The sequence below is a fragment of the Liolophura sinensis genome, chromosome 1, assembly GCF_032854445.1.
Source record: "Liolophura sinensis isolate JHLJ2023 chromosome 1, CUHK_Ljap_v2, whole genome shotgun sequence".
Classification (NCBI taxonomy): domain Eukaryota; kingdom Metazoa; phylum Mollusca; class Polyplacophora; order Chitonida; family Chitonidae; genus Liolophura; species Liolophura sinensis.
In genome coordinates, this window is record NC_088295.1 from 4,820,970 (window position 1) to 4,832,102 (window position 11,133).

Below are 11,133 nucleotides of genomic sequence, written 5' to 3' on the forward strand. Positions count from 1 at the left end.
AATGTTCTATTCCACGAAACCTTAAGACAAAACGGCCTAGTGCAGATGACCTTATGTTTTATTGTTAACGTATTTCCTTCTGTGGTGATTTACAGCTGTTTACTGCCTTTGTGCTATCTGGAGATTATGAGCTGTCTTTCATCCTGATCACTTAATAAAACACGAAATTGTTGAGTACAGGTGTTTTATTTTAATTCATAGACCATAACTGTATGGCAGCAATTGTCTGACAACTTCTCAATAGACCAATACTTAAGCCCCACATTGTCCTTGAAAACCGATGGCCAAAACGGTCGCGAGTTCGAACCCAACTCTTGTTACGTCAGCTTAAGTTATCTGCTAACCTTGTAGCTAGTGAACGACCATAGTTTGTTGCCGGTTTTGTCGTTAAACCCGCGTGCCATTTTATATGTGTGATCGTCAGGAACGGTTATAACCCGAGATTGCTTTCCTCTGCATCGTTCTGGTTTCTTCTACCAGTCTTCATGGTACTTTTTAAATGTAGCTTGTATAAGGTCTATTATAGACTATTTCTGTATCTATAAGCCCAGATATATAAATGATTAATCTCAGATGTATAAATGGTTAAGCTCAGATGTATAAATGGTACGCTCAGATATATAAATGGCTAACCACCCGATATATATATATATATATATATATATATATATATATATATATATATATATATTATATACATATGTGATTAAGCTGAGATATATAAATGTTTAAGTCCAGATATATAAATGGTTAAGTCCAGATATATAAATGGTTAAGTCTAAATATATAAATGGTTAAGTTCAGATATATAAATGGTCAAGCCCAGATATATAAATGGTTAAGTCGAGATATGTAAATGGTTAGCTCAGATATATAAATGGTAAAGTTCAGATATATAAATGGTCAAGAACAGATATATAAATGGTTAAGCCCAGACGCATAAATGGTTAAGTTCAGATAAATAATGGTTAAGTCCAGATATGTAAATGGTTAAGTCCAGATATATAAATGTTCAAGCTCAGATATATATATATACAGTTAAGTCCAGATATATAAATGGTTAAGTTCAGATATTTAAATGGTCAAGCCCCAGATATATAAATGGTTAAGCCAGATATATAAATGGTTACGTCCAGATGTATAAATGGTTATGTCCAGATGTTATAAATGGTTAAGTTCAGATATATAAATGGTTAAGCCCAGATATGTAAATGGTTCAGTCCCGACATATAAATAGTCCAGATAAATAAATGGGTAAGTCAAGCCAGAATATATAAATGGTTAAGTCCAGATATGTAAATGGTTCAGTCCAGACATATAAATAGTCCAGGTAAATAGATGGGTAAGTCAAGCCCAGATATATAAAACGGTTAAGTCCAGATATGTAAATGGTTCAGTCCAGACATATAAATAGTCCAGGTAAATAAATGGGTAAGTCAAGCCCAGATATATAAACGGTTAAGCCCAGATATATAAATAGTTCCGTCCGGATATATAAATCACCTGACGACTATCGCATTTGTCGGTTTTTCTTTGAGAATTTGCAGATTTATTTCACTTCTTATTCATTCACTTCACTTATTTATATATAATTCAAATTAACGCCATCGGTTTTTGAGAGGTGATATAAATTCTCTAGTGTCGTAAGACTTTTGTAAAAGACTGATATATCAGGACAAAACGTTTTTCAACATTTATATGTGAAAAAGTGGTGTGCTAATGAGAGTGTGTTGACGTTTGCCACCGGTGTTGACGTTTAAACGGGGAATGGACAAATACCCCTCCCCTCCCATACCCCATTATCAATAAGCTTGTATGTGCATTTGTTTTATTTATTTATTTTATTTATTTATTTGATTGGTGTTTTACGCCGTACTCAAGAATATTTCACTTATACGACGGCGGCCAGCATTATGGTTGGTGGAAACCGGGCACAGCCCGGGGGAAACCCACGACCATCCGCAGGTTGCTGCCAGGCCTTCCCATTTACGGCCATAGAGGAAGCCAGCATGAGCTGGACTTGAACTCACAGCGACCGCATTGGTGAGAGACTCCTGGGTCATTACGCTGCGCTAGCGCGCTAACCAACTGAGCTGTGCAATTTGTACCGAGAAGTTTGCGTATCTGCTCCAATGCTACTTTACAAAGTGTAACCACTATTATGAACATCCTATTCTGCAAAATGCAATTAGTTATGTGCGCATGTCACCATCATACTACGCAAAGTGAAACCAGCAGTGTGTAGCTGACTCACGCTTATGTAAACAATGTACAACCAGTAGTGTGCAGCTGTTAACAGTAGTGTGAACATGTCGCTATGGTACTCTACAAAATGTAAGCAGTAGTGTGCGCATGTCGCCATCGTACTATGCAAAGTGAAACCAGCAGTGTGCAGCTGATCCACGCTTATGTACACAATGTACAACCAGTAGTGTGTGAACATGTCGTAATGCTACTATACGAAGTGTAACAAGCAGTGTGTACATGTCGCCATGCTACTCTACCAGTGTAACCAGTAGTGTGTATATGTCGCCATGCTACTCTACCAGTGTAACCAGTAGTGTGTGCATGTCGCCATGCTACTCTACCAGTGTAACCAGTAGTGTGTGCATGTCGCCATGCTACTCTACCAGTGTAACCAGTAGTGTGTATATGTCGCCATACTACTCTACCGGTGTTACCAGCAGGGTGTCCATATCGCCATGCTAGCCTAGCAACGTAACCAGCAGGGTGTACATGTCGCCATGCTACCCATAAAGCGCACTCTGCTTTATTTATTTGATTTATTTCATTGGTGTTTTACTCCCAACCCACGACCATCCGCAGGCTGCTGGCAAACCTTCTCACGTACGACCGGAGAGGAAGCCAGTGTGAGCTGGACTTGAACTTACAGCAACCGCATTGATGAGAGGCTTCTGGGTCATTGCGCTAGCGCGCTAACTGAGCCACGGAGGCTTTAATAAATATTGTGTGATAATGACTAAATTCATTTCATAGAGTCGTTACAAAAACTACATTAATGGAACAATATAATGGTGCAACACAGAAAGGTAAGTAATGGGCAAGTTTAGTGGAGTAGGACTTATATAGGCCTGGTGTTTATCGAGAATGCAGGTGTTACCTATAGCATTACCCTAACGTAGTCTAAATAGAGGATGTACATTGTGGATATTAGTGGATGTCGTATAGCACTTTCATCGCCATCATTTATATGGATTTGTGAGTAATGGTCCTGCTAGAGATTAGGCCGAAACCGTCGCTGGTATCTGGCAGAAGCGTGGGAGTCTTGTAACAGAGACTCTGAGGTTTTGCGCGCTAATTACGGGCCATGTACGCTGTACACCGAAGATGTATGATCCAACACAGCCTAATATTGTCTCAGCTCATTAATAGTCTGTTATCAATCAACAAAATTGCCTTCTCCAAGGCCGCTCGCTGATTAATTGTCCACCAGTTGGATGAAAACATATTGGCACATTATCAAGCCGATTCTCTAAGTCAGTCTTGACGTAATGTGAAATCTTGAAATGTGATATTTGAAACGTTTTTTTTGTTGTTGTTTTTTTTTTTCTTTTTTTTTTTTTTTTGGTACTTTACGAGTTTTATGTACACCCCACATAATAAACCTAAAAAGAAGATATGTGCAGACAAACCTATTAAATTTTGAACTTTTATGGCCACAAACCATGGATGATGGATCAAGTTTTACATAATGACTTTTTGACCACCTGTTGTGCCACTCGTCCTTCCATTAAGTTACAGACATATGGTATCTGTTTACGAAAACAGAGAGAGACATTGACCAATGAGGTGTTCAAATCCAACTCTAACATTCCGGTTTCCCGATCCTCAAGCGGAAAACGAACTGTACTGTTCGCTACCTTCTGGGAGGAAGAGCTCTGCCGGAAATGTACGAACTGCAATACGGCGGTTTCCGACGGCAAATCTCCTAACACAGAAGACTTCTGGACTAGTTCTTAGGAAAAATGGAGTCGCCCACAGCGTGGCGCTGACTTATTTATAATTTATCAACTTGAGGTACATATTAGGATTTTGTATGGCATGCACCTGCGAGGAAATGCATACTCTTTTCAATGGTATTTGATTGATATTTACATTTTCTTCTCCTTTAAGTCAGGCAGTTTCACCGCTGAGGAGCGGTGATTTACACTGAGCACTCTTTGGGTGGTGTTTTAAATCAGGAGGTTTGTCATGCCGAGGAGGGATGATTTACACTGAGCACTCTTTGGGTGGTGCTTTAAATTAGGAGGTTTGTCATGCTGAGGAGGGATGATTTACACTGAGCACTCTTTGGGTGGTGCTTTAAATTAGGAGGTTTGTCATGCTGAGGAGCGATGATTTACACTGAGCACTCTTTGGGTGGTGTTTTAAATCAGGAAGTTTGTCATGCTGAGGAGCGGCGATTTAATATGATTTACATATGATTGCCATCCTTAGACCGTTCAAACCATCGACATCATATGACCCTGCAACTAATCGTATTAGATTACTGCACACAGAGAGATAAGTGCGGATGTTCATCCCTCGACTTGAGCAGTGGGTACCTTTAATACATTGCAATTCTGAAGATTCCATTTTTATGTGAGGTCGCTCTCTCAAATAATACATTCGATTATGATGATGAAAACAGATTTATAGGCCTTGCATTTATTTAGCAATGGATATGCAAGACTTCGTAATAAAGGAAAGTTGATGGAGTTAGAATGTGTATGCATCACCGCGTTTATTTAGACCTATACCATAAAAACAGATTGTAGTAAACAGTAAATTTTGAACACTATAAATATTTATCGTTGCGGGACGATAGAGATTTCGTGGAAGGTATACCCGAAACCTGAGTTATTCTTCTTCCCTTTCTGGAGGGCAATCAGTGTGGCATATCTTCTGTCAGGAAACAATAAAAACGCAATAACAAACATGATTTTCAGCAAAGCAATATAGCATTTTTAAGTCTGAAAGAAATTCCAACAATGTGTGCATTTTGTTTAAATGAGAGAACTCACCAGAACGTCAAAATGTTCGCTCTGCATTCACATATACTGTGTTTGTGAGCTGGGAGACGCCAACAAGAAATCGGCATTCGTGTAAATATGTAAATGTCAACATTAGATAGTACTGACCTCACTTCACCCCCACCTATCACCTGCGCACTGGCCATTTGTCCTCATTTCCCGGTTTGATTGATCTTAGCGAAGCCTTTAGGAAGTCGTTGATGGGAAGGCAGCTGCAATAGGAAATAAGCTGACATTTCCACAAAACAATGCCACCTTTCTTTAGTGCAACGATAGGTGTTCGACTTTATAAAAATGTACTCATTCGGACCATAGTGCCTAATGCGCACACAAGTAGTACCAAGATAAAACACCTTTCACTCTTGAGAAGCGAATGAAGTACAGGCTTTTGGGGCTGTAAAGGCAGTAGTGAATTATACCCCACTGAGAAAGGCAAGCTTATCTGTTAATGATATTAGATATTGGGTAGTTCATTACCATCGGTCCAAAGGATATATGCGATGACAGCTAATCAGAGATGGGTTTTTACAGCGGCCCGATAACCCAGATACGGGAGCTTTTAACCCTCCGGGAAGGTCTAATGTCGACTAACTCCTTGTCACAGCGCTCATGAGCACGGAAAATGCCTATACATGGGCCTGAAATTATCCCTCCAAAGTAATAATATACCCTCACGATGTGCAAAATATCCAAGACGAGTAAAATAATTTAAGATGTAAAAATAAACCACAGAAAGTAGTTACATGTGTATTGAGGGTGGCGATTATCATCGTTCACATCGTTTTCCCTGGCTTCGGTCGACACCCAGACCATAGAGAGGTCACTCGTCGTAGAACAACCCTCTCGAATGTACGTGCTTCAGCACTGTGATTAGTTTGTCCATGGAAATGCATTTTGCTCTATATGCAGATATCATCTGGCGTCATCAAAACCTCGCGATGTGTTCCAATAGCCAGATTGTGTGTCCTCAAAGCGGGATAATTTCTTTACTAGTTTAATTCATGTTTTACATCGTACTCAAGAATATTTCATTTATTTGATCCCAACATTATGGTGGGAGGAAACCGGGCCTTTGCCTTTGATGACTATGCCTTTGTTGCCTTACGGGGCCTGTCCTCTGTGTCCACGTGAAGACCCTGTCTGTCCCCAATGCAACCATGTCGCTATGTACCCTAATGACTTTACTGTGTGAACTCTGTGTGCTTTTATAAATTTTTTTTTTTTTGATTGGTGTTTTACGCCGTACTCAAGAATATTTCACTTATACGACGGCGGCCAGCATTATGGTGGGTGGAAACCGGGCACAGCCCGGGGGAAACCCACGACCATCCGCAGGTTGATGACAGACCTTCCCACTTACGGCCGGAGAGGAAGCCAGCATGAGCTGGACTTGAACTCACAGCGACCGCATTGGTGAGAGGCTCCTGGGTCATTAACCGACTGAGCCACGGAGGCCCCTGTGTGCTTTTATGACCTTCCGCTACACCCTCACATATCCATATTCTTGAAGCAGTCCTGTACCTTACTATGTGCTCTCACATAGTTTTAGCCTGCACAACTGCCTAAAGAATGTGTCCATACCCTATGTAAGTATAGCATATTATGTGTGTCCTTGTATAAATCATGTCTGGAGACACATACCGAACACACGTATATAATCATATGTATATATATATATATATATATATATATATATATATATATATATATATATATATATATATATATATATATATATATATATATATATATAGTGTGTGTGTGTGTGTGTGTGTGTGTGTGTGTGTGTGTGTGTGTGTGTCTGTTTGTGTCAGTATGTGTCTCTAGACATGTAACAAGTACATACCAGCCATTGAGCAGCCAGACATGGATACATATGCAGTGTGAGTCATTTAACTGGTTGCAACGTCATATTCACGGTCATTTCCTTTATGACATGTATCTATTTCATTTACATGGCAGTGCTATGGTTTATGGATGAAGGATACAGTCCAGGAAAAATCAGCGCCCCTGCCCCTTGGTACCGAGGCTTCACACTCCTCACGCCTAGAACCCAGTGGACACGTGACCAGTGAAATCGCCTCATCCAGCTTTTGATTATTCAGCCGCTGTTTTATCTCAGGAAGTTTGCTAAGTAGCTTTGTGAGAGCCACGCTTTAGACAAATGATCCATAAATGAATACTTATTAGTTCACGCCAAGTTCGACACTATTACAGTAGAATCGGGTCGAGTAACCACATGTGATGTTAACAACGCCTTTTTGTGTTTGTGTTTATTACACCAGTAATCAAGTTACATGTCGTGTTCTGACGTTCCTCAGCATGGCCTCATCCCGACGTTTCTCTTTTCTTACAGAATCGATACACCCTTTTGTCTTTATGCACTACATTTTATCCGCTCTGGTCTTTACAGTATTAGTTTAATGGTCACAGTAGCATTTACTGAATAAAAGATAGGTATTTGACCGCTGTTAACCTTCAGACACCTAGAGTTCCATGGTCAAGGTCACATTGGATATTGGTTATTTCGTTTTTCTTCCTTGATTCTATCCTGATTCGGACTTTGTGTTGAACGTGTTTGGTGCGAACCTGTTTCGTGTATTAGAGTCGAGGGCGCTGTCCAAGTAGTTATTGTATGAATGCCATTTAAGGACAATTTTGTATTTAAGACTAATGCTTAACTTAAATAGTGGTGTTAATCGTCTCCTTTCACAAACAAGCGCCGGGAATTGTGCTTTATGTTATCTCATGCTTGGTAACACGTGTGCACAATTATACCTTTAGTAGCATTCCTCCAAACCATCAAGTTCATGCTTGGTAACACGTGCGGACACACGTGTGGACCATTCCTCCAAACCATCTATCCCATGCTTGATAACACCTGTGAACAAGCATGCCTTTTGCAGCATTCCTCCAAACCATCCAGTTCATGCTTGATAACAAGTGTGGACAATCATGTCTTTAGTACTATTCCTCCAAACCATCCATCTCATGCTTGGTAACACGTGTGGACAATCATGCCTTTAGTAGCATTCCTCCAAACCATCAAGTCCATGCATGGTAACACGTGTGGACAATCATGCCTTTAGTAGCATTCCTCCAAACCATCAAGTCCATGCATGGTAACACGTGTGGACAATCATGTCTTTAGGATTATTCCTCTAAACCATCCACTTCATGCTTGGTAAAATGTGTGGACAATCATGTCTTTAGTACCATTCCTCCAAACCATTCATCTCATACTTGGTAACACGTGTGGACAATCATGCCTTTAGGATTATTCCTATAAACCATCCACCCCATGCTTGATAACACGTGTGGAAAATCATGCCTTTAGGACCATTCCTCAAAACCATCCATCCCATGCTTGATAACACGTGTTGACAATCATGTCTTTAGTACCATTCCTCCAAACCACCCATTGCGCCCTTGGCATCATCAGTGTACAATCAGGTTTTTAGTAGCATTCCTCTTAGCTATCCATCTCATGCTTGGCAACAAATGTTAACAAACATGGCAAGAATAGCATTCCTCCAAAACATCCATCTCATTCTTGGCAACACGTGTGAAGAACTGTGTCTTTAGTAGCATGCCTCCCAACCACCCATCCCATTCTTGGCAACACCAGTGTACAATCATGTCTTTAGTAGCATTCCTGCAAACCACCCATCCAATGCCTGGCAACACATTTAAATAATAATGTCTTTAGTAGCATTCCTCCAAACCATCCATTTCATGCTTGGCAACACGTGTGGACAATCATGTCATAAGTAGCATTCCTCCAAACCATCCATCCCATGCTCGGCAAGACGCGTGAACAAATTGTAAACAACGTGGTCGAGAGGCACTTTTAACCTTGAAAGTGTTCAAAACTAGAAAGGAGAGAAACTGAGCGTACCATGTACTCCAAAACTGTGTCCTGGACAAAAAAAGAGCAAAATGTCGCTATGACCTAGTAAGAATTTTTTGACAAATTTCACCAACGTTAAGAGTTAAGAAGTTCGAATACTACACATTTACGGGACTTTGTTTTATTACGTTGTATTTACATGTACCACTTTGCTGTTTAATAGTTTCATTTTTTTCAATTTTAAAATTTTCCCCAATACTTCATTGTCATCTATAGTTGCCTCATATTTGGCAAAAATTTGTTTGGTTCTTCCTTTTCTTCCTTTTGCGCATTTAGCCGTCGAGATATTGGCATTTGATAATGGTTGACTTTTCACTAAAAAAAGAATATTTCAGCCGTCAGCATCTATGACCTTTGAAACAGAAATGTTTTCTTTTTTTAATTTCTCTTTAAGTCCATTATATCAAAAGGAAAACACCCTGTGTGCTTACAGATTAAACACCAGCGCACCACAGCGAGAAACTTCAATGGGCTGTTTGGCAACTGAGATGCCCGTTCGGTCATGCCATTTTATGTCACCGCCTTTTATGTGTCTCCTCCAGAGTAACATAAATCCGGTTAAACTCAGCAGCAACCAAGAAAAAAGGGGGAAGTTATACAAAATGCCAACGTCATTGCTGTGCGAAAGAAATGTCTGAATAACAACGGGCATTCAGAAACAGATTAGTCATGGGGCCATGTTAGAATCAGCAAATAAGTGGCCAGGTATTCAATGAGCAGACTATTTAAAGGCGAACCTTGCCACTAGCCACTAGAAAAACTGATTCCATATCAAGGGTAAGATAGATCACAGACTAGTCTGTTGCAACCGTTAATCTGGGTGTAACCGTGCGTTTCATCGCTTTGTGAACACTGTTCATCTAGAACGATACCTCAGATGTATGTTTGTGCCAACGTCTGCTTGTGCAAATGTATGGATGTGCAAATGTATGCTTGTGCAGATGTATGCTTGTGCAAATGTATGCTTGTGCAGATGTATGCTTGTGCAAATGTATGCTTGTGCAGATGTATGCTTGTGCAAATGTATGCTTGTGTAAATGTATGCTTGTACAAATGTATGCTTGCTTACAGCGCAGACGTGAAAATCTGTGCACACAAAATCGTTCTATACAGCATTCCTGCAAAACATCATCACATTTTGTTTAAAAAAGGGGAAGACTGAATCCAGATCATATCCCTGAGGACATAACAAATATGTCCTCAGGGACGTGTTTTTCCATCTTAAAAGAAAATGTTAAAGTTTATAGAGTTTTCTCGAAACCTTCAAAGGACCTAGACCACTTGTACACAGATGATAAAACAGTACAAATACAGACATGGATGACATAGATGAGACACGCATGTACTTCCAGACGTGTTACTGTCATCACTTCAGACATTCATGTTTAGGGTACACTTGAGTGATGTAATCAAACTGGTGTTGGTTGCAGTCCGTAAATTTCATATACATAATAAAATATGTATAGAAATCGTTAAGATCTATTCTTACCTTGCCACACCTTGCAAGGTAAGATATGGCTTCACGAATTAAACATATAGTTCTGTTTAACTATTAACTCTAGAATCGCAAGATATTGACATTTAAAATTTAAGATGTTTATCTCAGTGGATATTCTGTGGATGATATCATCAGTGGGAGATCACAGTCCACTTGTAGTTTTCAATAACCTGACGAGCACCGGCATACTCTCATACCCTCTAGAGAAATATCGCCCTTCCAGCATTTATGCCAAGCGTGGGTCGTTGAAAGTTGTAGCATCAACAAAGGTCCTTATCTATTCGCACATTACCCACATTGGTTGTCGGGTGCCTGACATGACTGTGTCCTTGTACGCACGTTGGTTGTCGGATACTTGACTTAGCTGCGTCCTTGTACGTGATGTCAGAAAATAGACTAGAGGTCCGTCAGAAAGTAGGCCTATAGTAGCTAGGCCTGTCGGTATCGAGACACAAATTGGTCTCATAACATTTCATTGTTTCATTATCCGAGTGTCAAGCTATATCAGCTCACAAACACCAGGTGACACTCAATGTTCTCCGTATTGGAGTGTAACTGCTAATATGATTGGGGCTGGATATATACCGGTACATGTTTTTCGCCTCGTTCCAACAGGTCAGGGGAGGTAACACATTTCCCAGTTAAATTCTCCCAAGTTATCCACCCCTACTTCGTTCTCTTTTTCGATCATT